Raw genomic sequence first — 16,576 nt, 5'->3', positions numbered from 1 at the left:
TAATGTTTCCTAATTACTTGGTAAGTACTTTCTGTATGAATAAAGTTTTCATCATAGTAATTTCTACACAGAAGATTTAAGGAGGTAGACTTTTCCTTTTAGGACAGCACTTCTAGAGAGACAAATGTCAATCCCAAAATGTTTTCTAATAGATTGTCTTTTTCTCTGTTTCTGTTTACCATTGTCTTGGTTTAAGCTTTCTCTCGTCAGGACTGTAGTAAGAGGCCCTACTTGTCGTCTGTGTCTTATTCCCTTGGTGATACTATTATTAAAATCATCTTTATTAAAATTTTTTTTTAAAGTTTTAATTTTTTTTTATGGTAGTTTCATTCTGTTGCCCCAGGCTAGAGTACCAGGCTAGAGTTCTCATAGCAACCTCAAACTCTTGGGCTCAAGTGTTCCTCTTGCCTCAGCTTCCTGAGTAGCTAGAACTACAGATGCCTGCCACGACACCCGTCTAGTTTTCCTGTTTTTAGTAGAGATGGGATCTCGCCTTACTACAGTCCTGAAGAGAGAAAGTTTAAACTAAGACAATGGTAAACAGGAACAGAGAAAAAGAATCTATTAGAAAACATTTTGGGATTGACATTTGTCTCTCTAGAAGTACTGTCCTAAAAGGAAAAGTCTATATTAGGGCGGCGCCTGTGGCTCAGTGAGTAGGGCGCCAGCCTCATATACCAAGGGTGGTGGGTTCAAACCCGGCCCTGGCCAAACTGCAACAAAAAAATATAGCCGGGCGTTGTGGCGGGCGCCTGTAGTCCCAGCTACTCAGGAGGCTGAGGCAAGAGAATCGCCTAAGCCCAGGAGTTGGAGGTTGCTGTGAGCTGTGTGATGCCACAGCACTCTACCCAGGGCGATAAAGTGAGACTCTGTCTCTACAAAAAAAAAAAAAAAAAGAAGTCTATCTTAAATCTGTTGGGTAGAGGCTTGGCACCTGTGGCTCAAGTGGCTAAGGCCCCAGCCATGTACACCTGAGCTAGCGGGTTCGAATCCAGTACAGCCCGCCAAACAACGACAGCTGCAACCAAAAAATAGCCGGGCGTTGTGGCGGGCATCTGTAGTCGCAGCTACTTGGCAGGTGGAGGCAGGAGAATCTCTTGAGCCCAGGAGTTGGAGGTTGCTATGAGCTGTGATGCCACGGCACTCTACCCAGGGCGACAACTTGAGGTTCTGTCTCCCAAAAAAAAAAAAAAAATCTGTTGTGTAGAGATTACTACGATGAACACTTTTATTAATACAGAAAAGTACTTACCAAATGACTAGGAAACAGAATGAAGTGGAGATAAACATGGAGTCTGAGTATGCACCAGTGTGTCAACTCACTAGCAATGTGACCTTGAATAAGTTATGTAAGCTTCATGTCTCTTGCTCAGGCTGTTTTTTTTTTTTTTTTTTTTAATTGCTTTTATTTATTTATTTTGCAGTTTTTGGCCAGGGCTGGGTTTGAACCCACCACCTCGGGCATATGGGGCCAGCATACTACTCCTTTGAGCCATAGGCTCCGCCCCTCAGGCTGGTTTTGAACTCCTGAGCTCAAACAATTCACCTGCCTTGGCCTCCCAAAGTGTTGGGATTATAGGCGTGAGCCTCCGCACCCAGCCTAAAATCATCTTTCTAAGATGCATGTAATGAACTTCTTATTCCCTTGTGATAAATCCTCCATTCACTCCCTACTGCCTGTAGCAGCTCCTGATCCAAACTAAAGAGTGTTATTCTTCTATCCCCAGTTTGGACTGGCTTGGCTTGGGTTAGATTCCCATTCTAGAACAAGCTACTGTGATGGAGCAGTGAAAACACTGTGATTTGCGCAGCGTGGATTATGCATCCTATTCTATGGCCAAGTTGGAAGTCGGAAGTTGGGAATGAAGCCCCACAAGGACTTTTAAGTTTGTGAGAGGTCACTCCTGAAGGATAATTCTAGTTATCTAGCTAGAAGTGAAAGGGGTATAGTGCCAGAGGAGATGGGTGGACTCTGGTGTGGTTAAATGTTCTGTTGCAGTCTCCCACCGCTGCCTTCCTAATATTAGTTGAGCAAATGTTCACTGTGCTTAGCACTGGGATGGGGAGGGTAAGAGTGCTTTGCTTGCAGAAGTTTATCATCTGGTAGGGTTATCAGCAAGCATACAGGCAACATGATGTGATGTGATGATCCATAATTAAACAATGGAATGGTAGAATTTATTTAAAAATATACTGAGGCCAGGTGTGGTGGCTTGTGCCTGTAATTCTAGCACTCTGGGAGGCCGAGGCAGGTGGATTGCCTGAGCTCACAGGATCGAGACCAGCCTGAGCAAGTGCGAGACCCTGTCTCTAAAAAATTGCCAGGTGTTGTAGCGGGCACCTGTAGTCCCATCTACTCAGGAGGTGGAGACAAGAGAATTGCTTAATTACAAGAGAAGTGTTTGAGGTTGCTGTGAGCTATGACACCACTTCACTCCACTGAGGGTGACAGAGTGAGACTCTCTCAAAAAAAGAAAAATATATATACATATAAATAACAAGTATTTTATTTAGTCACAGTTTTACTTATCCTCAGTTGACATATTTAGATGAGTCAAATCCTGGCTTGCCCATTTCCTAGCTTTGTGACATTGGTTGCAGTTCTCTGGGCCTCCGTCACTTCAGCTACAAAATAGGATGGTAATAGGGTTGTTGTGAGGATTGTGCATGATGATGTTTAAAATGGTTGGTGGCTGGATGTGGTAGCTCACACCTGTAGTCTCAGCTTGGGGAGTCTAAGTCTGGAAATTACTTGAGGCCAGGAGTTCAAGCCTGGGTAACTTAGTGAGCCCTCATTTTCACACAAAATACAAAAATTAGCCTGGCATGGTAGCATGTGCCTGGAGTCTCAGCGCCTCAGGAGAATGGTATCACTAACATTTTTTTTTAATTAGATAATGTGAAAAAATAGATACCTTCTTTTATTTTTTATTTTTTTTCAGTTAAAACATAAAAATTGTTTTTTTTCTCTCTTTTATTAAATCACAGCAGTGTATATTAATGCGGTATCACTAACATTTTAGTGTCATAGCACTTCCAAATATAGGATCATTGAGTCTGTCTTCAGGTCATTTGTAGGGAATGGGGTTACTACCCTCACTGAATTTGTAAGGATACTAAAGCTAGACTGCAAACTTGTCCTTGACTTAAAATTTGTGACTGTTAACGCTTGCTTTGTTCCCAAAGTCTTATCAAATATTAGTAAATAACTTACATTATAAAATGACAGACTAAAAATCAGCATTCTAGCTTTTGTCATTTGAAAATACGGCAGATATTCCTTAGACAAAAAATTTGATAGGCTAGATCTTTGGCTTTCAGTTTTCTTTCTTTCTTTTTTTTTTTTTTTATTTATTTTAGGTGTGCAAGTGGCCTTTACTCTTTTTTTTTTGGTAGAGACAGAGTCTCACTGTACCGCCCTCGGGTAGAGTGCCGTGGTGTCACACGGCTCACAGCAACCCTCTAACTCTTGAGCTTACGCGATTCTCTTGCCTCAGCCTCCCGAGCAGCTGGGACTACAGGCGCCTGCCACAACGCCTGGCTATTTTTTTGTTGTTGTTGCAGTTTGGCCGGGGCTGGGTTATGAACCCGCCACCCTCGGCATATGGGGCCGGCGCCCTACTCACTGAGCCACGGGCGCCACCCAAGCTTTCAGTTTTCTTAACAGGCTGATTTTTCTGGAAAGGATTCTTCGATACAGTTGGAAGTGCCTACCTATGTGGCTGGCATGTGAAGGAGGATAGAGAAATCTGACTTGCCTCTTCATACCGTTGCATCAGGGAAGAGGGCAGTTGAAATACTAGAGTCTCATCTGTGTTAGGTGGGGTACCTCATGTATTAATATTTTTGGATAACTAATTAGCATGTTTGAAGATGAAAAATGATTTCTAAATTGCAACATCTATATATTTGGCTGGGTAAGGATCTTCTAGTTTCTTAGGGTATGGCTTTCAAAAGAAACAAAAATCTTACATGTATTTTCTGAGTAATTTATGTCATTTCTCATTTGGGGCCCATAGCTCTAGTGCTATAAGAGCATATCAAAATTTGTTTTTGTGTTTTTTTTTTTTGAGACAGCTTCTTAGTCTGTCACCTGGGCTAGAGTACAGTGGTGGATCATAGCTCACTACAGCCTCAAACTCCTAGGCTCTAGCCATCCTCCTGCCTCACCCTCCTGAGTAGCTGGGACTATAGGTACCTGGCTGATTTTTACTTTTTTTTTTTTTTTTTTTGTAGAGACAGAGTCTCACTTTATGGCCCTCGGTAGAGTGCCGTGGCCTCACACAGCTCACAGCAACCTCCAACTCCTGGGCTTAAGCGATTCTCTTGCCTCAGCCTCCCGAGTAGCTGGGACTACAGGCGCCCACCACAACGCTTTTTTTTTTTTTTTTTTATTGTTGGGGAATCATTGAGAGTTCAGTGAGCTAGGTTACACAGCTTGGGTTTGCTGGGTGAAGTCCTTCTGTTTATAGTGTCCCACCCCCAAGAGGTGTGTCACATGCCGTGGCCCCACACCCCCCTTATTTTTACATTTTTTTTTAATTTTTTTATTTAATTTTTATTTTTACATTTTTTTGTAGAGATAGAGGTCTTGCTCTTGCTCATGATGGTCTCCAGTGTCTATCCTCAAACAATCCTTCCACTTTGGCCTGCCAAAGAACTAGGATTATAGGTGTGAACCACTGCAGCCAGCCCCCAAATATCTTTTTGCTTGGTTAAGATTTCAGCATTCACTATGGAAGGCCAAGGCAGGAAGATTAATTGTGCTCAGGAGTTTGAGACTAGCCTGAGTAGGTATAAGATCTTGTCTGTGCTAAAAATAGAAAAATAAACTGGGGGTTGGCGCCTCTCGCTCAGTGGGTAGGGTGCCAGCCCCATATACCGAGAGTGGCCAGTTCAAACCTGGCCTCTGCCAAATTGCAACAAAAAAAATATCCGGGCGTTATGGCAGGTGCCTGTAGTCCCAGCTACTTGTGAGGCTGAGGCAAGAAAATCGCCTAAGCCCAGGAGTTGGAGGTTGCTGTGAGCTATGTGACACCATGGCAGTCTACCAAGGGTGATAAAGTGAGACTCTGTCTCAAAAAAAAAAAAAAAAAAGAAAAGAAAAAGAAACTGGGAATTGTGGCAGGAATCTGTAGTCCCAGCTACTCCGTGGCTAAGGCAGGATAATTGCTTACACGTAGGAGTTTTTTTTTTGTTTTGTTTTGAGACAGAGTCTCAAGCTCTTGCTCTGGGTAGAGTGTTGTGGCATCATAGCTCACAACAAACTCCAACTCTTGGGCTCAAGCAATTCTCTTGCTCAATTTTTCTATTTTTAGTAGAGATGGGGTCTCATATTTTGCTCAGGCTGATCTCAAACCCACGAGCTCAAGCTATCCACCTGACTCGGCTTCCCAGAGTGCTAGGATTACAGGTGTGAGTGACTCCTCCACACCTAGGAGTTTGAGGTTGCTGTGAGCTAGGCTGTTGTCATGGCACTCTATTCTGGGCAACAGAGTGAGACTTTCTCAAGAAAAAAGAAAGATGCCCTGATGTGGTGGCTTAGGTCTGTAATCCTAGCACTCTGGGAGGCCAGGTGGAGCAAGGTAGATGGCCTGAGTTCAGGAGTTTGAGACCATCCTGAGCAAGAAGACCTCACTCTCTACTAAAAATAGAAAAACTAGCTGGTGTTGTGGCAGGAGCCTATAGTCCTAGCTCTACTAAGGAGGCTGAGGCAAGAGATTGCTTGAGCCCAAGAGTTTGAGGTTGCTGTGAGCTATGATGCCATGACACTGTACCCAGGACAACTGAGTGAGACTGTCTCAAAAAAAAAGGAAAAAGATGTCTGAATTGTTTTTGTTTGTTTGCTTATTTTTGGATAGCATCTTGAATCCTGGGCACGAGCAATTCTACAGTCTCAGCTACTCAGTAGGCTGAGTGGTATGTGCCAACACATCCTGCTAATTTTTCCTATTTTTTGTATAAATGGGGGAATCTCATTTATTGCCTAGGTTATTCCCGACCTCCTGGTTTCACGTGATCCCTTGCCTTAGCCTCCCAAAGTGCTGTGATTACAGGGATAAGCCGCATCACTCAGTCTGTTTTTGCTTTTTTCAAACATGAAGTGTTTTTTCTCTTTATCATCTCCTTCTTTTTTTTTTTTTTTTTTTTTTTTTTTTAATTTGGCTGGGGCTGGGTTTGAACCCGCCACCTCCGGCATATGGGACTGGCGCCCTACCCGCTGAGCCACAGGCGCCGCCCCTTATCATCTCCTTCTATCCTTGATTAGTTTAGTCCTAAATGTTTGAGTTTACATACATCATCATCATCATCATACTTTTGGGTTTATAGTGGAGTTTTCCTTTACCTGTCTGTCTATCTGAGAAGGAGTCTCACTCTGTTGTCCAGGCTAGAATGCCATGGCTTCAGCCTAGCTCACAGCAACCTCACATTCCTGGGCTCAAACAATTCTCTTGCCTCAGTGTCCTGAGCAGCAGGGACTACAGGCATCTGTTACAATGCTCAGCTAGTCTTTCTATTTTTAGTAGAGACAATCTTGCTCTTTCTCAGGATGATCTTGAACTTCTGAGCACAGGCAATCCACAAACCTCGTCCTCCCAGACTGCTAGGATTTTAGGTGTGAGCCACCATGCTGGGCTAAATTCTCCTTTTAAACTTGGGTTGGGTGGGTAAACTCGCTTTGTGTCTGCCCAGTAAAGAGACAGGCTTAGGTCAGGTGAACGTTGCTTTGACTTCATACTGTGCTGCTGTTAAGAGACTACCAGCAGGCTGAAGTTTAGATAGGGTAGTTTATAAATCCAGTTAGCAAACTTTAAATTGCCATGTGTTGAGCAGCGTGCTATGTCCTGGTGATTTGGAGATTAGTCTGACAAAATGCCTGTCATCTAGGAGTTCATGATCTCTTCTCTAGCCAGGCAATGAATTTTGATGTGTCTGGAGTGTTTTCATTCATAAATGTAGATGATTCCAGGGATATAGGCTACAGGAACTGCCTGAAAGGGTAAGTATTAGTGCTGTGGATGCACACTTACAGAGAGTCTGTGAAAATGTACTGATCATGGGCACAGAGTAGATTTTAGATGGTTGGGATGGGAAAAGGGTATAGGAGATACAGGTGTCAAGGTTGAAGAAAACTTTTTTTTAAGACAGAGTCTCACTCTATTGCTCAGGCTAGAGTGCCATGGCGTCTTATCTCATAGCAACCGCAAACTCCTGAGCTCAAGCAATTCTCTTACCTCAGCCTCCCGAGTAGCTAGGACAACAGTTATCCACCACCATGCCTTGTTAATGTTTTTTTTCTTTTTCTTTTTTTGAGACAGAGTTTCACTTGATCACCCTTGGTAGAGTGCTATGGCGTCTTAGCTCACAGCAACTTCAAACTCTGAGCTCAAGCGATTCTTCCTCAGTCTCAGCCTCCCAAGTAGCTGGGACTATAGGCGCCCACCACAATGCCCAGCTGTTTTTTTTACTTAGCAGGCCCAGGCCAGATTCAAACTCACCAGCCCCAGAGCATGTGGCCAGCCCTAACCAGTGAGCTATGGGTGCCCAGCCAATGTTTTCTATTTTCAGTAGTGTCAGAGTCTAGATCTTGATGATTCTGGTCTCGAACTCCTGAGCTGAAGCAATCCACCTTCCTTGGCCACCCATAGTGCTAGGATTACAGGCATGAGCCATTGTGTCTGCCAAGGTTGAAGAAGTTAACTTCTTTTTAAAAGTAAGGGTGGGCATAAAATTGGTTTGCAATTTACTATATTAAAATATTTTAATTTGCACATGAACTTTATGTCCACCCTGTATAATAAAGTTTACTTACTCTTTGCCAGATATGAGCTAAGTCATATATAGGTTAAAGATGACCTCAATTTCTGTCAAACCCCAGTAGCTTCTGAATGTCAAAGGTCTCAAGAATTGGAAAATTGAAACTTCAGCCATTTTCTTCATATTGTGAAAGACCTTTTGAAAATCATAACTAAATATTTACAAAACACAAAGCTTAAAACTAGAAAGTAAAAGTGGTCTAGCTATTTCCTGTTTAGACAGAGCTGTGCAGTAAATCATTGGAGAGCTACTCTAATTTCAAGGCTGAGTGAACTCTGAACTACTCTCATTTTTTTTTTTTTTTTTTTGGTTTTTGGCCGGGGCTGGGTTTGAACCCGCCACCTCCGGCATATGGGACCGGCGCCCTATTCCTTGAGCCACAGGTGCCGCCCCTACTCTCATTTTTTGATAGTTATCAATTTATAGTGACAATTTTATACTCTGGTGCACATCAGATTTATGAAACTTTTTGGAAATACAGATGGAACAGGGCATTACACAATGTTAAAAATCATGACTAAGGCTCAGCACCTGTGGCTCAAGCAGCTAAGGCGCCAGCCACATACATCTGAACTGGCGGGTTCCAGCCTGGGCTCGCCAAACAATAATGATGGCTGCAACCAAAAAATAGCCAGGCATTGTGGTGAGTGCCTGTAGTCCCAGCTACTTGGGAGGCGGAGGCAGGAGAATCGCTTGATCCCAGGAGTTGGAGGTTGCTGTGATCTGTGATGCCATGGCACTCAGGGCAACAGCTTGAGGCTCTGTCTCAAAAAAAAAAAAAAAAGACTAAATTTAGGGCAGCGCCTGTGGCTCAGTGAGCAGGGCGCCGGCCCCATATACTGAGGGTGGCGGGTTCAAACGTGGCTCTGGCCAAATTGCAACATAAAAACAGCCAGGCGTTGTGGCAGGCGCCTGTAGTCCCAGCTACTACTGGGGAGGCTGAGGCAGGAGAATCGCCTAGGCCCAGGAGTTGGAGGTTGCTGTGAGCTGTGTGACGCCACAGCACTCTACTGAGGGCGATAAAGTGAAACTCTGTCTCTACAAGAAAAAAAAAAAAAGACTAAATTTAGTTCACAATTCAGTTTTTTTTTTTTTCTTTTTAGACAGAGTCTCATTATATCAACCTCGGTAGAGTGCTATAACATCACAGCTCACAGCAAACTCAAACTGTTTTAGTGATTACTGGGCTTAAGTGATTCTCTTGCCTCAGCCTCCCAAATAGCTGGGACTACAAGCACCTGCCATAACACTCGGCTATTTTTTGGTTGCAGTTGTCGTTGTTTAGCAGGCCTGCTCTGGGCTTGAACCCATCAGCTTTTTTTTTTTTTAATTTTTATTATTTTTTTATTTAACAATTTTTATTTATTTATTTATTTTATTGTTAAATCGTAGCTGTGTACATTAGTTCAATCAAGGGGTACAATGTGCTGGTTTCATATACAATCTGAAACATTCTCATCAAACTGTTCAACGTAGTCTTTATGGCATTTTCTTGGTTATTGTATGTAGACATTTGTATTCTGCCTTTAGTAAGTTTTGCCTGTAGAACCCACCTGCTTTGGTGTTTGTGGCTGGCGTCCGAGCCCACAATTCAATTCGTAAAAGAAACTAGAACTGCTAGAAACCTATTCACTTTTTGTCAGTAGAAAGGATTATAAAGTAAATGAATACCCCACTTAGTGATACTTCACTGTTAACCTGTTAACATTCCTTTTGCTTTTTTCTTTCTTTTTCTTTTATTTTTTTTTGAGACACAGTTTCTGTTTCCCACATTGAACTGTAGTGATGTCATCCTAGTTCCTTGCAACTTCAGACTTCTGGGCTTAAGCTGTCTTCCTTTCTCAATCTCCTGAGTAGCTGAGACTATAGGTGCATGTCCCATGCTCAGCAAATTTTTCTATTTTTTGTAAAGACAGGGTCTCATTCTTGCTCAAGCTGATCTTAAACTCTTAACCTCAAGTAATCCTTTTACCTCCACCTCTCAAAATGCTAGGATTACAGGCATGAGCCGTAGCAGTGGGGTGACTATGCTTTTTTTTTCTTTTTTTTTTTTTTTTGAGACAAAGTCTTGTCTCATTTTGTTGCCCTCAGTAGAACTCTTGGGCGTAAACGATTCTCTTGCCTCAGCCTCGCAAGTAGCTGGGACCAGTTATTTTTTGGTTGTAGTTGTCGTTGTTTGGCAAGCCCAGGCTGGGTTTGAACTCGCCAGCTCCAGCGTATGTGGCTGATGCCCTAGCCACTGAGCTATATGCGCTGAGCCGTGCAGTGGGGTGACTGTTAACATTCATAGCAACTTTCCCCCTTTATCTTAATTGGCTTAACTTAGAATCTTTAATATGGATCACATTGCTACCTAATTTTTTTTTTTTTTGAGATAGAGTCTCACCTTGTCATCCTCTGTAGAGTGCTATGGCGTCACAGCTCACACCAACCCTCAGCCTCCCAAGTAGCTGGGACTACAGGCGCCCACCAGAACACCTGGCTATTTTTTTGTTGCAGTTGTCATTGTTGTTTAGCTGGCCCAGGCCGGGTACGGACCCACCAGTCTCAGTGTATGTAGCTGGCACTGTAACCACTGTGCTATGGGTGCCAAGGCTATATAAAATTGGGGATTTCAGACAGCTTTGTTACTCCTAAGGAAGAATTGAAGTTTTCTTGCCCAAATTTCTGCTTGAGTGGAGTTTTCGTCTTCTGGATCCAGAAAGAAGAAAATGTATCTCCTAATTCTTTTCTAATCAGAATTATACTATCGTCTTTGTCTCTTATCTTTAGTTTTTTCTTTCTGCTTCATTATGTATAGAGCAGTGGTTCTCAATCCCTAATGCCGCAGCTGTTTAATACAGTTCCTGTAGGTCACAACCCACGGGTTGAGAACTGCTGGTATGGAGTATTATGTCTAATCTGACCTATGTGACTATTGTAAAATTAGACAAGCTTTTGCTGTCTGTAAAAGATAGACAAGATCTCAGAGTTTAAAACATCCAAGTATATTTTTAGAACTAAATTGTTTAGAGTTTAAATAGAACATGAGGCTTCAAATAAAGTAGTAAAAGTATTTTCTGCTTATAGTTGCCTTTAATGCTAAATGAATAAAAGATGTAGTGAATTATTTTCTTCTTGTTGCTAGACCACTAGACCCTACTGAGTCTTTGCCACATTATGTTATGTTATAGGATGTGTTTGTTTATTGTCTATTACCACACTTAGATTATATACTCCATGAGGATAGATGATTTGATTTTCTCTTTGTTCTAGACTCAGTTCCTAGCATGTAGTAGATGCTCAATAAATAAAAATTTACTTAGATAAAATGAAAAAACTTACATATTTTTTCTTTTTTTATTTTCTGCTTTTCTTTTTTCGATTTCATTTCCTCCCCATTTTCCTTGAACTTAAAAGTGGTACGAATCATAGCTAAGGGCTTTTTTTTGTTTTGTTTTTTTGAGACAGAGTCTCACTATGTTGCCCTCGGTAGAGTGCTATGGCATCACAGCTCATAGCAACCTCAAACACTTGGGCTTAAGTGATTCTCTTACCTCAGCCTCCCAAGTAGGTGGGACTACAGGCGCCCGCCACAACACCCAGCTATTTTTTTGTTGTAGTTGTCATTGTTTAGCAGGCCTGGGCCCAGTTCGAACCCTCCACTCTTGGTGTATGTGGTTGGCGCCATAACCACTGTGCTACAGGTGCTGAGCCAACTAGCCAGCTAAGGACTTTCAATAGGTTTTTTTAAAGAGCATTATTGAGTATAATTTGTACATCATAAATCTCTCTAGTAAAGCCTAATACAGTAGAAAAAACATTTTAAGCATATGATTTAATTACTTTAGTAAATTTACAGAATTGTATAGTCATGACCACAATTTTCGAATATTTCATCACCCCAGAAAGATTACTCATTTGTGCGTATTTGCAGTCATTCCTCATCCCCACTCCAGTCTACCTTTAATCTATCTACTTTCTGTCTTTTTAGTTTTGCTTTTCTGGGCGTTTCATGTAAATAGAATCATACAATATACAGTCTTTTTTGAGCCTGGCTTCTTTCACTTAGTATGTATTTTTAAATTGAGGTGAAATTCATATATAACATAATTAATCTTAGTAAACTATATAATTCAATGGTATTCACAGTGTTGTATACCACTGCAGCTCTCTAATTGCAAAATTTTTTTCATCACCCTAAAAGGACAACTTGTACTCAATAAATAATTACTGTTCTTTCTCTCCTCCTTCCATTTCCTCACAACCATTAGTCTGCTTTCTGTCTCTAGAGATTTAACTATTCTGGCTATTTAATATAAGGGAATCACACAGTATGTGAGCTCTTGTGCCTGGCTTCTTCACTTAAGTAGTATTTTTTAGGTTCATATAAGTAGCATGTGTCAGTATTTCATTCAGTTTTATGGCTCAATAATATGTCATTACTGGTCAGTATTGGTGGCTCATGCCTGTAATGCCAGCACTTTGGGAGGCTGAGGCAGGAGGATCACTAGAGTCTAGGAGTTTGAAACCAGCTTGAGCATCATAGTGAGGCCTTGTTTTTTCTTTTTGTCTCACTTTTTGTTGCCCTTGGTAGAGTGCTGTGGCATCACAGCTCACAGCAACGTCCAGCTTAGGCGATTCTCTTGCTTCAGCCTCCCAAGTAGCTGGAGCTATTTTTTGTTGCAGTTTGGCTGGGGCCCAGTTTGAACCTGCCACTCTCTGTATATGGGGCTGGTGCCCTACTCACTGAGCCACAGGCACCGCCCGAGGCCTTGTCTTTATGAAACAAACCAAACAAATTAGCTAGGCATGCCTATAGTTCTAGCTACTCAGGAGTCTGAAGCAGGAGGGTCACTTGAGCTTAGAATTCAAGGTCACAGTGAACTGTGATTGTCCACTGCACTCTGGCCTGGGTGACAGAGGCGAGACTCCTTAAAAAAAAATTTCTGGGCGGCGCCTGTGGCTCAGTGAGTAGGGTGGCGAGTTCAAACCCAGCCCCGGCCAAAGTGCAACAAAAAAATAGCTGGGCATTGTGGCAGGTGCCTGTAGTCCCAGCTGCTCAGGAGGCTGAGGCAAGAGAATCGCATAAGCCCAAGAGTTAGAGGTTGCTGTGAGCCGTGTGACGTCATGGCACTTTACCCAAGGGTGGTACAGTGAGACTCTGTCTCTACAAAAAAAAAAAATTTCCATTGTATGCATATACTGCACTTTTATCTTTTCATCCATTGATAAATATGCGGGTTGTGTCCACCTTTTTTTTGCTATTGTGAATAGTGTCAGTATGTACGTTTCTGAATAATTATGTGTTTGAGTACCTCTTTTTTTTTTTTTTTGAGACAGTCTCACTATGTTGTCCTCGGTAGAGTGCTATGGCATCACAGCTCACAGCAACCTTGGGCTCAAGCAATTCTCTTGCCTCAGCCTCCCAAGTAGCTGGGACTACAGGCCCCGCCACAACGCCCGGCTATTTTTTGTTTTTGTTGCAGTTGTCATTGTTGTTTAGCTGGCGCTGGCCGGGATCAAACCCGCCAGACTGGGTGTATGTGGCCAGCTCCCTACCCACTGAGCTATGGGCGCTGCCCGAGTACCTCTTTTTTATTCCTCTGGGTATATACCTAGGAGCGAGTCATATTTGTAATTATCTGTATACATTTTTTTTTGCAGTTTTTGGCCAGGGCTGGGTTTGAACCCGCCACCTCCGGCATATGGGGCCGGCGCCCTACCCCTTTGAGCCATAGATGCCGCCCTATCTGTATACTTTCTGAGGAACCACCAAACTATCCTCCACAGTAGCTTTACCATTTTTTTTTTTTTTTTGGTTTTTTTATTTTATTTTTTTTTTTGGCTTTTTTATTTTATCTCATTGCTTATTTTTTATTTCTTTACTTTTTTTGTTGTTGTTGTTGAGACAGGGTCCCACCCTATGCCCCTGAACAGAGTGTAGTGGGCGTGGTAGCTCATCACAACCTCAGACTCGGGCTGCGGGCACCCCGCTGCCTCAGCCTCCAGAAGCTGCTGGGATTACAGGCACTTGCCGCGGCGCCCGGCTGGGTTTTTCCATTTTTCTCATGAGTTGGGGTCTCACTGTCGCTCAGGCGAGTCTTGAACTCCTGAGCTCAAGCGATTCTCCCTCCTCAGCCTCCCACAGTGCTGGGATTACAGGCGTGAGCCACCGCGCCCGGCAGCTTTACCATTTTATGTTACTATCAGCAGTGTATAAGGGTTCCTATTTCTCTGCATCCTTGGTACCATGTGTTTTATCTTTTCTGGATTAGAGCCATTCTAGTGGATATAAAGTAGTATCTCAAGTGGGTGGCACCTGTGACTCAGTGGGTAGGGCGCTGGCCCCATATACCGAGGGTGGAGAGTTCGAACCTGGCCCTGGTGAGGTAAAACAGCAGTGACAACTGCAACAAAAACAGCCAGGCGTTGTGACTGGTGCCTGTAGTCCTAGCTGCTTGGGAGGCTGAGGCAAGAGAATCGCCTAAGCCAAGAGCTGGGGGTTGCTGTGAGCTGTGACGCCACAGCACTATACTGAGGGCAAGGGCGATAAAGTGAGACACTGTCAAAAAAAAGAAAAAAAGTAGTATCTCATTGTGGTTCAGATTCGCATTTGCTTTTGCTTAATGACCAGTGGTGTGGTACATCTTTTCATGTGCTTTTGGTCATTTATATATCTTTCAAATAATGTTGGGAAAGTATCTATTTAAGTCTTTTGTCTCCCCCCTCCCCTTTTTGAGATAGTCTTACTCTGTTGCCCTGATTTGAGTGCTGTGGGGTCATCATAGTTCATAGCAACCTCATACTGTTGGCTCGGGATTCTCTTGCTTCTGCTTCCTGAGTAGCTGGTTAGGGTGGGTGCCTGTAGTCCTAACTACTTGGGAAGCTGAGGCAGGAGGATTGCTTGAACCTAGGAGTTTGAGGTTGCTGTGAGCTAAGCTGATGTCCTAGGTAAGAGTACTGCTGTTTTGTAATTATACTTTTGTTTTTTTGTTATAAGTTATAGTACCATTTTAAATTTGTGGTATGCATTTTTGATTAAACACAAAATTTTTAGAAAATTAGGATTATGTCATACTGTGTGTAAGCACTTCTCATATAATAGTCTATCTTTTTTTTTTTTTTTTTAAGGGACAGAGTCTCACTTTGTCGCCCTTGGTAGAGTGCTGTGGCATCACAGCTCACAGCAACCTCCAGCTCTTGGGTTTACGCTATTCTTTTGCCTCAGCCTCCTGAGTAGCTGGGACTACAGGCGCCTGCCACCCTTGGTATCTGGGGCTGGCGCCGTACTCACTGAGCCACAGGTGCCGCCATAACAGTTTATCTTGACAATGTTTCCACGTCAATTTATATAGGTCTATTGCATCCATTTTAATCACTACATAAAGGTTCGTACTCTATACCAGTATTTCCTATTTCTTTTTCTAGGCAATTTAAAAATATATGTATATATAATCAGCCCTCTGTATCTATGGGTTCCACATCATAGATTCAAACAACCCCAGATTGAAAATATTCAGGAGAAAAAAACTCCAAAAAGCAAAACTTGAATTTGTTGTTCCTCACGTACTATGTTAAATCCTTGGGAATGAAGTGATGCATAGCATTGTATTAGTTATGATTAATATAAACAACCTAGAAATGATTTAAACTATATGGGAGGATGAGTGTAGGTTATATGCAAATACTATGCAATTTTACACTTGATCTTAGCCAAAAGGCCGAGAAGCAATATATGCCATTTTATATAGGGACTTGGGTATGATGTTAGTGTCTGTGGGGGTCACAAATACCCTCACAAATACCAAGAGAATGACTATATATACACATGTATGTATATATCCATTTTATATATGTATGTATATGCATATATATTTCCATACATGAGTTTTGTGAGGAACATATTCCTGGAACTGGAATTCTTGCTGAGTCTAAGGCAGTTCATATTTAAAATTTTGACAGAGACTCTCAAATTGTCTTTCTGAATTTTAAGATCAATTTGATGACTATCTAGAGAATAGATTAGCAGTATGAGAAGACAGGTTTATAGGATACTGCAAGTCATCCGAGCAAGAAATGATGTATTTCAAAGTAGGATGACAATGACGGCTAAGAAAGGTAGACTAAGAGGTAGGCTAAGAGATAAAGTGGATAGGAGAGCAGATGGAATTCTTTTTTTTGTAGACAGAGTCTCACTTTATGGCCCTCAGTAGAGTGCCGTGGCCTCACACAGCTCACAGCAACCTCCAACTCTTGGGCTTAAGCGATTCTCTTGCCTCAGCCTCCCAAGTAGCTGGGACTACAGGCGCCTGCCACAATGCCCAGCTATTTTTTGGTTGCAGTTTGGCTGGGGCCGGGTTTGAACCCGCCACCCTTAGTATATGGGGCCCGCGCCCTACCGACTGAACCACAGGCGCCGCCCATTAAGTATATGGGAGCAATGAAAGAGAGGAAGGAGTCAAGGATGACTCAGGTAGACTAGTGACTTCAATTAGAGTTGCCAGATAAGATGAAACATACTTGCCATGGCCAGATCAGATGACTTCATACTTTGTAACTCTGACATTTCATGATTTTAGAATCCGTGATAGCATCCTTATTTATAGATTGAATGAAGTCTGTATTGAAACTCTGTCTTTTATAACTTTAGGGATATAATTTCATCTGACATTTATAGAGCAAGCATTTAGACATTCACACTGTCACTAAACCGTATAGCTTTTGTCTCATCTCTGGAATCCATTTATTTGTTTTCCTCTTGTTCATAAGCCACACT

At 42.4% G+C, this 16,576-nt stretch overlaps 1 protein-coding gene across 3 annotated transcripts in view; it reads left to right on the top strand.

Moving 5' to 3' along the window:
* Window positions 1-16,576, top strand: part of PRKAR2A (protein kinase cAMP-dependent type II regulatory subunit alpha) — a 119,235-nt gene that overhangs the window by 31,052 nt on the left and 71,607 nt on the right. The gene's annotated exons all lie outside the window — the stretch shown is intronic.

The sequence above is a fragment of the Nycticebus coucang genome, chromosome 8 (genome assembly GCF_027406575.1).
Source record: "Nycticebus coucang isolate mNycCou1 chromosome 8, mNycCou1.pri, whole genome shotgun sequence".
In the NCBI taxonomy this organism is placed as follows: Eukaryota; Metazoa; Chordata; class Mammalia; order Primates; family Lorisidae; genus Nycticebus; species Nycticebus coucang.
This window is presented reverse-complemented; position numbering and strand designations above follow the sequence as displayed.